The sequence below is a fragment of the Camponotus vicinus genome, unplaced genomic scaffold, assembly GCF_025532165.1.
Source record: "Camponotus vicinus isolate PSW18456_S1 unplaced genomic scaffold, iyCamVici1.0 SCAF_10, whole genome shotgun sequence".
Taxonomy (NCBI): domain Eukaryota; kingdom Metazoa; phylum Arthropoda; class Insecta; order Hymenoptera; family Formicidae; genus Camponotus; species Camponotus vicinus.
Window position 1 is genome coordinate 15,227,087 of NW_028141946.1, and position 12,998 is coordinate 15,240,084.

Below are 12,998 nucleotides of genomic sequence, written 5' to 3' on the forward strand. Positions count from 1 at the left end.
CAAACCTAAACATGCTGCTGAAAATGATTGACAAACTTCTCCATTTACAGTTCTTAAATCGTTAAAACTTGTGGTCCCTTTTACTGTGAGTAACAATAATCGTAAATGAAATAATTCTATTTGTGTTGGACTAACGGAATACATTCGTCCTATACAATTATGACTTTTACGTTTGACCCAACGTGATATTTTTACCATTAACTTTCTCTTTTTTAAATGTATAATAACTTGGAATTTCTATATACAAATACTGTTTTGCTTCTTCATCGCGTAAGTTTAATGAAAAATAATCTATTAACATAGTAACTTGATCTAAAGCAGAAGTCATTGCATTGTCAATGTTTTCATTTTCAATTATAATATTTTGCTCATTAGGAAGATGAACTGGTAAACGTATTATAGCGTGACTTTTATCTTTTAGTTTTTTACCAAGAATACGCCAGCTAGCTTCAACAGATCCAACATAACGAGCTTCGATGTAATTATATATCTCATCATGATCAATAACAACACTTTCTGTTATTGGTTCAATAGTTATAGCAGCAACATCATGTCCTTTATAAATATATTTATATAGATATTTAACTGATTTAATACTTGAAACTACTTCAACATTTATATGACTATTAAATATAATTGATAAAGTAGGACAATATGGAACAACATAACGATTATCAACTACATATCCACCAGGACGTTCAAAATTTCTTTCATTATTTCGTCGACGATAAAAAGGATAAGCATCTTCATCCATTCTAGTTTCTTCGAGAAAAGGTTTCGGATAATGTTTCGAACAACGTCCATCTACTAAACACCAATCGCTACAAGGTCTATGAATCATATGTCTCATAACTATATCATGTAAGATTTGATTTTCACATGGATCAGGAATTTCAGTAGAAATAAATTTATCAACGATCTGCGGAGTTGTTATTTTAAAATTATATTTTAATGTAATTAGTATATGAACATGTGGCAACCCACGTTTTTGAAATTCAATAACGTATACAAACGCTGCTACTTCACCAAAAAACTTTTGCTTAACAATCAAATCAATTAAATAATCCTTTTTAATGTTAAAAACACGAGCACATATGTCAGGTCTATCACAAGCTTGTTGATCGGGTAAAAGATTTTCCTCAATTTCACGCCATTTTGGATTGCAAGTCATGGTAATGAAAAGATCTGGTTTACCAAATTTACTAACAATTGCCATTGCATCTTGATAATTTTGTAACATATTACGTGGCGGTCCAATAAATGTGGAAGGAAGTATGACCATTTTTCCAATACGCCCATTTAAGTTATTCGCTGTAGTTTGTAAATAATCTCTTAAACCTTGATATGTTTCACTACGTAATTCTTTTTGATGATTTTTACAATAATCAATTCTATCTTTTTCAATTTTTACATAACTATCTACAAGCCACTGCTGAAATAAACGACGTCCTGATAAAAAACCATTAAATTCATCGCGAATAGCTATACGGTATTTAATATATTGTCCTCTAGTTATTCGTCTATTACTATTTAATTTTTTTAAATCACGATGCCATCCTTGAGTGCCGTGTGGATAAAATAAAGGATATACCCATGGTTCAACATTGGGATTCATAATACTAACTTTTTGTAAACTTTTAATATTTTTATTACATATAGTAACGTATGAGTCTGGAATTTCTCCATCAGCAGTTGTATAAAAAACAGCAGCAACTTCATTAGTTCTTTGAGCATTGTATCGACGTCGATCCATATTTGGTCTTAAAGTAAACGATAATTGTAATTCCGGTAATAATTCACCAGATTCCATTTCTAAACGTCGTTGCTTTTCTAATTCTTCACCCATCATTTGATAAGACTGAGCAAATACATTAAATTCCCGCATTATTTGTTCAAGGTTTTGTACAATTTCAAAATCTATGTATGAATTTTGATTAAGACAATGATTTATTGCTTCATTTGAATCTACGATAAAAAGTTGACCATAAGTAGGACTTTCGTTTTGTGCAGCATATAATGCTTTATTAATTTGATAATAAATCTGTCCTTGTATTTTAAAACAATATGGACCAGGTCGTCTACCTTGAAAGTTAATTAAATTAGCGTTAAATGAGGCAAATGAAAATGAACTGTTATAACTACAAATATTTTGAAAAAAATTATTAGATTTTATGTGACTACCATCAAATAAACTACGAATGAATTGAGGAAATTCAGGCAATGGTTGCATACTGCACCATGATTACAACAATCATGAAATGAATATCCTCTATTAGAAACTTTTTTAGCTGCAAAGTGTTTTGCATTACAATGAATACAATACACATCCATAAGACCAATATAATATTCAATTACATCAATAAGTGATAATGTACTAATATTATTTAAACGAGGTTGTTTTTTCTGCCGTGATCGATAACGAGTTTGATATTCTACAGATGATTGTAATGTTGATCTAACACTTAAAGGATTTTCTTCAATTTCCCAATCTAATTCTATTACACGATTATCATTTGATGTACCAGCAATACAAATAGTTTGTTGATTTGACTTTTTTGAAGAATTTTCAACTAATTTGTTATTTTCACGATGGCGTCGTTGATTCTCCCTTCTTTTTTCTCGATGTCGTTGTAAAAATTCTTTTCTTTCTTCTAAAGTACGTACAATTTTACGTCTTGTCATTTTATAAGAATTTTCTATATTAATATACTATATATGAGATCTTAAATACATACACGTCTTAAATATATACACGTAATGTTATTAATAAATATTAATAAAGAGAAAATAATTTATACAAAAAATTTTTTACTATTGAAATATCTTTTACTATTTAAATAATCTACATACTATTATTATATTAATAATATATATTATTATTATTATTTATATATTATTATTTAAATATTATTATTACTTATAAATTATTATTATTATTAGATTAAATTCAATTTAAAATAAAAATTAATATTCTCTTTAGGAATGGAATCTGACAAATCATTATATCGGAGTTACAATTATCATTTACTTTAAGACCAAATATGGATCGACGTCGATACAACGCTCAAAGAATTAATAAAGTTGCTGCTGTTCTTCTCACTTTAAATAAATTAGCTTACATAAATAAGTTAATTATTATGGTTATTATAGTTATTGTTAAAATTATTATTTTGTTATCATCATTATCATCATCTTCATTATCATTATTATCGTTATTGTTGTTATCGTCAATATTATAATAATTTATATCATCAGTATCATCATTTATATATCATTCATATCATCGATTATCATCAATATCATAATTATTATTAATAATAATATCAATACTTCTGAATAATATTATTTATTTATTAATTACACATACATAAAAAAATAAAATAAATTACAATATATAATAATTAATAATACCACTGTAATAAAATTAAATATTAATTAAATTTTTATAAATACAATATAATGAAATATATTATAATACAATAAAATTAAAATATAATTAAATATAAAATACTAATTGTAATTAAATTAAAATAACTTATAATATAAAAAGTTTTCTCAAATAATTTTCTTTCTTCACTCTTCCTTCTTCTTTTCCTCTTTTTCTACTATTTATTCTGTCACTTTTTATAACTTTCTCGCCTTTCCTGAAACAAAAGAAATAAATATTAATAATTTACATTTATTTAAAAAAATAATATATAAGAAATTATACAAATAATACATACATACATATGTATAATTTATGTATACATATCTATATGTATACAGGGTGAGTTTTTTATCTTGAGACATCGAAATATCTCGTAAAGTTTAAAAGATACGAAAAAATGTTTCAGACAAAAGTTGTATGGTTTCAAGGGGGACATAAGATGGTGTCATTAGTTTGACCTTGAAGAGTCACCTGAAGGTCACGTGAAGATCACCACCAACTTCTAAAATGGGATATCCTATATGCTTTTACATATTCTTGTAGCTCATCTCGAGAGCTACAAGACTTTCCAAAACAGTATAATTAAGTTAGTTTTCATTAAGTACTTTCCGAGTTATGAGACTTGAAATCATTTCTTAATTTTATATAAATCGCAAAATATCTTGTAAAATATTCATTTTTCGATTATCTTATCTTAATACTTTTATATACAAAATAATGAGAGGAATTAATTGGTGTAAAAAAAACACATAATTGTTTCGAAAAAAAAAATGTAATTGTTAATTGCAAATTACATTTTTTTTTATACATAAATACTCGGAAAGTATTTAATAAAAACTAACTTAATTATAGTGTTTTGGAAAGCTCTCGAGATGAGCTACAAGAATATGCAAAAATATATAGGATGTCCTATTTAAAAAGTTGGAGGTGATCTTCACGTAACCTTCAGGTGACTTTTTAAGGTCAAACTAATGACACTATCTTATGTCGCCCTTGAAACCATATAACTTTTGTCTGAAACATTTTTTTGTATCTTTTAGACTTTACGAGATATTTCGATGTCTCAAGATAAAAAACTCACCCTGTATATAAATTATATTATATATATGTATATATATTTAAATTGTATTATATTAATATATAATTTTATATAAATAATTTTATAGACCTTATTGTTAATATTATATTATATATATTTAAATTGTATTATATTAATATATAATTTTATATAAATAATTTTATAGACCTCATTGTTAATATTATATTAATAAGATCTTAATCATAAATCTTTTCTTGTAACGTAAACTTATGAAAAGTTAACGAATTCAATATTTGTGTCAATAAAATTTTTCACTATTCACGAGTTCATGCTAGAGAAAAAGATTTATGATTGAACTCCAAGTAGCGAAAAGATCATACCACTTGTATCGTATTTATATTTACAATTATATTTACAATGTATATAGAATATAAACTATATTGTAGTGTATTTAATTATGTATATATATACTTATATATATATATATATATATATATATATAATTAAATATATATATTATAATATAGATTATATTATTTTTATTTATAGTTAAATTACATTAATAATTTTAAACCTTCTCTCCCTACATTATTACATATATACTTCTTAACCATTAGTGTGTATACAAGATAATACATCGTATAATATATTGATTTATTAAAAAATAACAAGAATTGTATGTATCTTTATACAATTACATATATATAACTATGTTCACTAAATTTTTATTAACATAATAAATAATAAATACTTCATAAATATTTTCTACTATAATTCTTGTTATTTTTCAGCTAAGTTATTTATAAATATATATGTATTATCTTTACTTATACTTTATCTTATATATATATATATATATATATATATATATATATATATATATATACAATAATAATTATTTAAGAACATATTTACTATAATGCAAATAGAGTTCAACATTCTTAATCTAATTTAAATATTGCAAAAAAAATTGCTAATAAAAAAAGTTTGTATAAAAAAGTGATTATTCATTTTCTGGATTATTATTGTTTGCACAAGATAATTTTTATAATATATAAAACTTTAAAAATAACTTGATTCTTTGAAAACTAAAGAATTATATATAGGAAATATTTATAAAATATATATTGTTTGTTTTATTGATAAAAATTTAGTGAATATATTTAATATATTTTGAATATTTTTTAAATATTTTTTAAGTATAACCTATACACAATTCTTATTAATTTTTTTCAATAAACTAAACTATTTAAAAATATATATATATATAAAGGAATAGCTATATATTTCCTGGATAACAAGCTTGTTGTACAAGCTTCTTTATAAGCAAACTCTTTCTGCAATATTTAAATTAGATTAGTAATGTTGAATGCTATTCGCATTAGTACATATACTCTTAAATCCATAGACATAGTAAGTATAGACCGAGCATCCATTGTATAAGCGTTAAATATACGAAAAGAAAGACAAAAGATGTAAGATGAGTTTCTTTCTCTTTTCAATGCCGGAGGAGTGGGGAGCACTTCTCTTCATCTCCTCGCGCCGGTTCGTCGTTTCCCCTATTGAGATGAGGAGAAGTGCTCCCCACTCCTCCGGCATTGAAAAGAGAAAGAAACTCATCTTACATCTTTTGTCTTTCTTTTCGTATACTTAACGCTTATACAATGGATGCTCGGTCTATACTTACTATGTCTATGCTTAAATCATTACTACGCATATAAAATAATGTAGAACATATAATACATATTTACAAATAACTTGAATTGTTGAAAGAAATAGCAAGAATTAGGAAATATTTATGAAATATTATTTGTTTTGTTCTCTAATTTAAATATTGCAAGAAGAGTTTGCTTATAAAAAAACTTATATAAAGGAATAGCTATGAGTCAAAATTAGTGAAATCGGACACTAAAAATGGACCTATTGAATCCCAATCAGTTTAGTGCACACTTACGTTGCTATATGTGTAGAGAATACTCAGAAAAATTTTTGTCAAAAAATTCGCATTTTTGGCGATGTTATAAACAAATTAATTTATAAACGACTTTTTTTTCAAATTGATATATCTCCGGAAGTACTCGATGAAATTTGATGAAATTTTGAGGGTAGATTCGTGAAAAATAATTTAAAAGAAATAAAAAATAAAATTTATGAAAATTTAAAATTTGTTTTTAAATAATTAATTTTTAAATAAACAATTAAAAAATTAATCTACTTCTCGTAGGTTTAGAAAAAAAAGCTTTGAAGCATAATATTCCTTATGCTTTAAGTTATATTTACGCGAAAGAAAATGTATTTCCAAATAGAATAAGAGTTATGAATATTTTAATGTGAAATGTACGAACGAGATATCTGTCACAGAAGATTCGCATCGGGTTATCTACCTTACAGACTCGCTTTCTATCATTGCAACTTTTGAAATTATTAATCTTATTTAACTGTGACTTGAAAAATGTTTATTATTTAACATTAGTATTCAAATAAATAACAAATACGTGTGCGTTTTATACATCATATATATACATAAGTACATGTTTATATTTATATATTCACTTTTACGCTTTCGGTATGTTTTGAAAAAATTTTACATTCCATAGTAGTTGAATTAACTATTTTATAACAGTGAAATTGTCGCGTTCCTGGGATACTTTTTGCTGTGGAGAAACGCGCTTCCAATTTTTTCTTATATTTCTCGTATTCTATCAAAGAAGTAAAATCAAAAAATATTTTTTTAAAAAAGTTTTTTGCCCATTCGCACAATTTTTTTGTCGTTGTTATTTGCTTGTCGTTTTTATTTTGTAAGCTTGCACGATATGCATTTCTTTTAATGCACCCACCAATGCCGTCACAAGCCCCTTTACCGTGCGCGGTCGCAAAAAAGTGCCATTCGGCTTCAATTTTAAAATCCTTCTCGTGATTCAATAAATTTATAAAATTATATTTGTTTTTATATTGAGAGCCTGCTCCATCGGAGAAATAAATAATTTTCTTGATGTTCTTCGCGCCAAATTTTTTTTTTAAAAAACTTATCATTCTAGAATTGTACAAATGTACACCAGCAGCATCGTGATTTATATATTCAGAGAAGACTACGAAGTTAACATGTTGTTTTACACCATTTTTTTTGTAATATATTACATATACATGTAATGTGGCTTGGTCTTTTGACCAGTGCTGCGATTGTATCGCATCTTGGACATGGAAAGAATAATTTTCTGAAAAATCTAAAGTAACTATGAATTCACCGTCACCTATCGAGTCTTTCAATTCTTGTAAATATTTTCCTTGAGATTTCGCAATAAAATCATGTTTTAAAAGAATCGATAAATCTGTACTGAGATTTTTCAAAAAAATATTTTGATTTTCTGTTTGACTAAGAAGCTGACATCTAGAAACAAAATTTTGATTGTAAACAAAACATAAAAATTTCGATATACTGAAAAAACGAAATGAATACGATTACCTGTCAGTCGTGAGCCACTGATTATACGTTATTTCTGAAATAGCATATTTTTTAAAAATCGACTGTAGTTCTTTCATAATTCTATCAAAACCAGGGCAGTTTTTACAATTTCCCAAGAAACAATTTGCATTTGAGACTGAACAAATAATATCGTTAAGGTACTGCTTATAGTCTGTCCCAAAAGTGATTTTTTTCCTATCGAATTCATGTTGAAGACCTCTTAATTTTAGTCTAATATTTCCGTGTGTTTTGCAGACGCAGACGTTGTGCGTACTTTTGGGACCAGCTAGTATACATTGAGGTGGCCTCAATGTTCTGAATACTGACAAAGAAATTTTTAAATCGGGACAATTGTTTAAAAAATCAGCATGCAACTCTGATAGATTTCCCAACAACAAACGTTTCTGAAAACAATTTTGAAATTTAATTTAAAAACGTAAATTTACAATCAAAATCAAAATTAATGTTTTTATAATAATATTGAATAATTGATAAATTTGTTGATAATATTTTCTATTTTAAATTACCGTTTCATGACGACGTTTCCCGTTAACAATAACAGATTTATAATCTTTCATCCCTGGCATAACTCGACTCACATTATCGGAAAGAAAAAAATCTCGCACTTTATTTATTATGTCTATATTCATAGAGTTGCCTTTCTTTTTATCGGGATAAGTACCGTAACCATTTTCTTTCTTCAATTTTCGAGCCATTATCACCACGTGTTTGCTCACTGAAAATTCTTTCGCGGTTTTCCGAATAGACCATTCGACCGGCATGGTTGTAAGTAAAAAAATTTTCTCTTTTCGATTAGCTGCTTGTAATAATGCTGATTTTAAATCCGCGATCCAGTTATCATGATTTTCTTCATTATTTAAACTTGAATTCGGACTGATAATTGATTTACGAATAAACTCTTCATTATTTTCTAACAAATTAAAATCTAATTTGCCGTCAGGTGATTCCATGACAGCTTTTTCTAAAACGGAAACTAATTTTATTCGTTTTATTTCTTTATCTATTTTTTGACACTTATAATCTGGATCCTTGGACGATACATCAATATCCATATCTTCTTCTTTCTCTTGCGTATCTACTTCTTCTGTAGTCTTATCCATTCGTTTTTCCGCGACATTACTTACTGTTATTAAATGATCTTTTTTCTTATATAGCTGCGTTCTACATGATTGGCAAATGTACTGACCTTGCCAATTGCGAAATTTTTCGTCACATGCACTTGTCAAAAACACTAAATTTATCCGGTAGCACTTGTGACCTTTCTTTTGGAAAGGATTGCAGCATTTTGGCGGAGGTGTCATTACAACTTAGACAATAGACTTACTGAACGACAATGCGTCTGCTCGAAGAAAAAAAAAACAAAACAAAACACAACACGCCGTGTCGATTGTTGCTTGTTTTTCAACCAATGATATCGATACAGTAGATTGCGATCTGTTTTTTTTTTTTTTTATAGTAATATACCAACGAACGTATTTGTTATTTATTTGAATACTAATGTTAAATAATAAACATTTTTCAAGTCACAGTTAAATAAGATTAATAATTTCAAAAGTTGCAATGATAGAAAGCGAGTCTGTAAGGTAGATAACCCGATGCGAGTCTTCTGTGACAGATATCTCGTTCGTACATTTCACATTAAAATATTCATAACTCTTATTCTATTTGGAAATACAGTAATTTTCTTTCGCGTAAATATAGCTTAAAGCATAAGGAATATTATGCTTCAAAGCTTTTTTTTCTAAACCTACGAGAAGTAGATTAATTTTTTAATTGTTTATTTAAAAATTAATTATTTAAAAACAAATTTTAAATTTTCATAAATTTTATTTTTATTTCTTTTAAATTATTTTTCACGAATCTACCCTCAAAATTTCATCAAATTTCATCGAGTACTTCCGGAGATATATCAATTTGAAAAAAAAGTCGTTTATAAATTAATTTGTTTATAACATCGCCAAAAATGCGAATTTTTTGACAAAAATTTTTCTGAGTATTCTCTACACATATAGCAACGTAAGTGTGCACTAAACTGATTGGGATTCAATAGGTCCATTTTTAGTGTCCGATTTCACTAATTTTGACTCTATACATTTCCTGGATAACAAGCTTGTTGTACAAGCTTCTTTATAAGCAAACTTTTCCAGCGATATTGAAATTAGATTAGTAATAATGAATGCTATTCGCATTAGTACATATACTCTTAAATCATTACTACGCATATAAGATAACGTAGAACATATAATGCATATTTACAAATAACTTTCATATATTATCTTGAGAGGATTTAAAATTATTAGTGTAATTTAACTACAAATAAAAATAATATAATTTATATTATATTATTTTACATATTAACATATATGTGTACATATATATATGTAATGTATATATATTATATATATGTATATATATGTACATACATATAATTACAATATAGCTTATATATTTTATACATATTGTAAATATAATTGTAAATATAAATATGTACAAGTGGTATGACCTTTTCGCGATCAAAGTTTTTCATACTTTCTTTTAAAAAAGAACATTATTTATACACATATTTACATACCTTCTTTATTCGATTTTTCTTCTTCTTCACTTTCTCCTTTTTTTATCCTCTTCACGAGATTCTTTTTACTTCTTTCTTAACGAACTATGTAGCACGAAAGACCAAAGTAACAAATAGGTTATGGATGACGAAGCGCTCGAGCGCTACTTACCGCGAATATATCGCAACGCACCAGCATCCAATCAGCATCGCATAGAGAACCTCTAGGAGAGAGAATGGACAACTGATCATGTGATCAAGCCTTTTCATGATTGGCTGGCAGAAAATGTATCAATTTTAGCTATTGCGACGCCAATGCAAAATATGATGACACACAAATAGGTTATATCTCGAGCATAAAAGATGTCAAAGTCGACTGATTAATTAATAATAATCATTTTTAAATAGAATTTTTTGCTTATTATAAAAGTTTTGATAAAATAGGAGGTAAGTATTTATTAATAAAAATTATAAATAAACTTTGATTTTAACAAAGGTACGTTTAGACGTGTCGAAAGTATATATTTATTGTTAGCAGGATTATTTTTGTAATAAATGTTGGAATATCTGTTAATTTGATGACACAAAATTTGTTGTCAGTTAATTTATTGTTTTATTACAGAAAACGTTATTTACTATGCCGTCGAGTTGCTCTGCATACAAATGTTTTAATAATAGTAATCAAGGATATTCTTTATTTAGATATCCGCAGGATAAAATATTCAAGCAAAAATGGATTGCTGCAGTTGGAAGAGGCAAAAATTGGTTACCCAGTAATTCTCAAAAACTTTGCGAGGTTAGTAGCAATGTGCTCTGATTTTGGAGTTTGAAAGAATAAATAGATGTAACAATATATTTTATTGTTGGAGGTCAAAGTACATTTATGTGATTTTCTATCTTTAGATACATTTTTTGCCATCAGAAATTGAATTCGTTGCTAAACGTAAACGAGTAAAATTTGGTTCAATTAATAAGGATAATGTTAAGTTTTTTGGTTATAATAAATTTATTAATAATAAATTTATTTTACAACTACACAGTTAAAGTTAATTAAAAATTGTTATAATAATAGGATTTTTACAAAAATTTGCCACAATTTTTTACAAAATTACTGTTTTCTATTTTGTAATATGTTTTGAAGAAGAGAAACAATTGTTCTCAAGGTATCGTTTTCTCTGCGTATTACTTCTATTAAATCCTTCTGTTTATCATCCGATACTTCATTTTTTTTTATGTCACGAGGAAGATGTAGAACACAATAATCATTTTGTTTTCTCTCTCGCTGATAAGGACAACTTTTATAATTCTGCTTCTTTCTTAATTTTCTATAGTTTTCTTGATTCTCCGAAGAACATGTGCAAAAACGAGAAGGAACTAAGCCAAATTTTACTCGTTTACGTTTAGCAACGAATTCAATTTCTGATGGCAAAAAATGTATCTAAAGATAGAAAATCACATAAATGTACTTTGACCTCCAACAATAAAATATATTGTTACATCTATTTATTCTTTCAAACTCCAAAATCAGAGCACATTGCTACTAACCTCGCAAAGTTTTTGAGAATTACTGGGTAACCAATTTTTGCCTCTTCCAACTGCAGCAATCCATTTTTGCTTGAATATTTTATCCTGCGGATATCTAAATAAAGAATATCCTTGATTACTATTATTAAAACATTTGTATGCAGAGCAACTCGACGGCATAGTAAATAACGTTTTCTGTAATAAAACAATAAATTAACTGACAACAAATTTTGTGTCATCAAATTAACAGATATTCCAACATTTATTACAAAAATAATCCTGCTAACAATAAATATATACTTTCGACACGTCTAAACGTACCTTTGTTAAAATCAAAGTTTATTTATAATTTTTATTAATAAATACTTACCTCCTATTTTATCAAAACTTTTATAATAAGCAAAAAATTCTATTTAAAAATGATTATTATTAATTAATCAGTCGACTTTGACATCTTTTATGCTCGAGATATAACCTATTTGTGTGTCATCATATTTTGCATTGGCGTCGCAATAGCTAAAATTGATACATTTTCTGCCAGCCAATCATGAAAAGGCTTGATCACATGATCAGTTGTCCATTCTCTCTAGAGGTTCTCTAGCATCGCAGAAAAGGAGGCTTCAACGTTTCGATATATTCGAGTAATCGACTTAACATACACTTTTTAAGGTAGGATTATATCATTGTGTGTGAAAAATATAATGCGTTACCATGACTGTAAACTTGAGCTTTTATATTATTTTACATTTAAACAGACAAAATTTTCTTATTTTACATAAAAAAGCGGAATAAATTAAAAAAAAAAGAAATAATTATAATAAACTATTCATTACATGTCCTAACATTAACAATAAAAAAAAAAAGAGTCATCGACGGGACTCGAACACCGTCGTCGCCGGCGCAAAAGGGATCACGACGCGAGCCTTAGCCACCATAGCTACACCGCTTCGGTGAAAGAGACTGCAAGTTT

The 12,998-nt window shown here is 26.8% G+C and overlaps 2 long non-coding RNA genes across 2 annotated transcripts; one reads left to right on the plus strand and one right to left on the minus strand.

Annotated features, from left to right (window-relative positions):
- The first annotated feature begins 10,722 nt into the window (after window positions 1-10,722).
- LOC145960893 (uncharacterized) lies at window positions 10,723-11,466 on the plus strand. The gene is made up of 3 exons (XR_014435488.1): window positions 10,723-10,951; window positions 11,127-11,300; window positions 11,408-11,466. It is a non-coding gene; the product is annotated as an uncharacterized LOC145960893 (long non-coding RNA).
- A 34-nt stretch (window positions 11,467-11,500) lies between these two features.
- Window positions 11,501-12,605, minus strand: LOC145960584 (uncharacterized). Its single transcript, XR_014435409.1, has 3 exons — window positions 12,399-12,605; window positions 12,050-12,223; window positions 11,501-11,942 (listed from the first exon to the last, which is right to left on the minus strand). It is a non-coding gene; the product is annotated as an uncharacterized LOC145960584 (long non-coding RNA).
- Window positions 12,606-12,998: the final 393 nt, after the last annotated feature.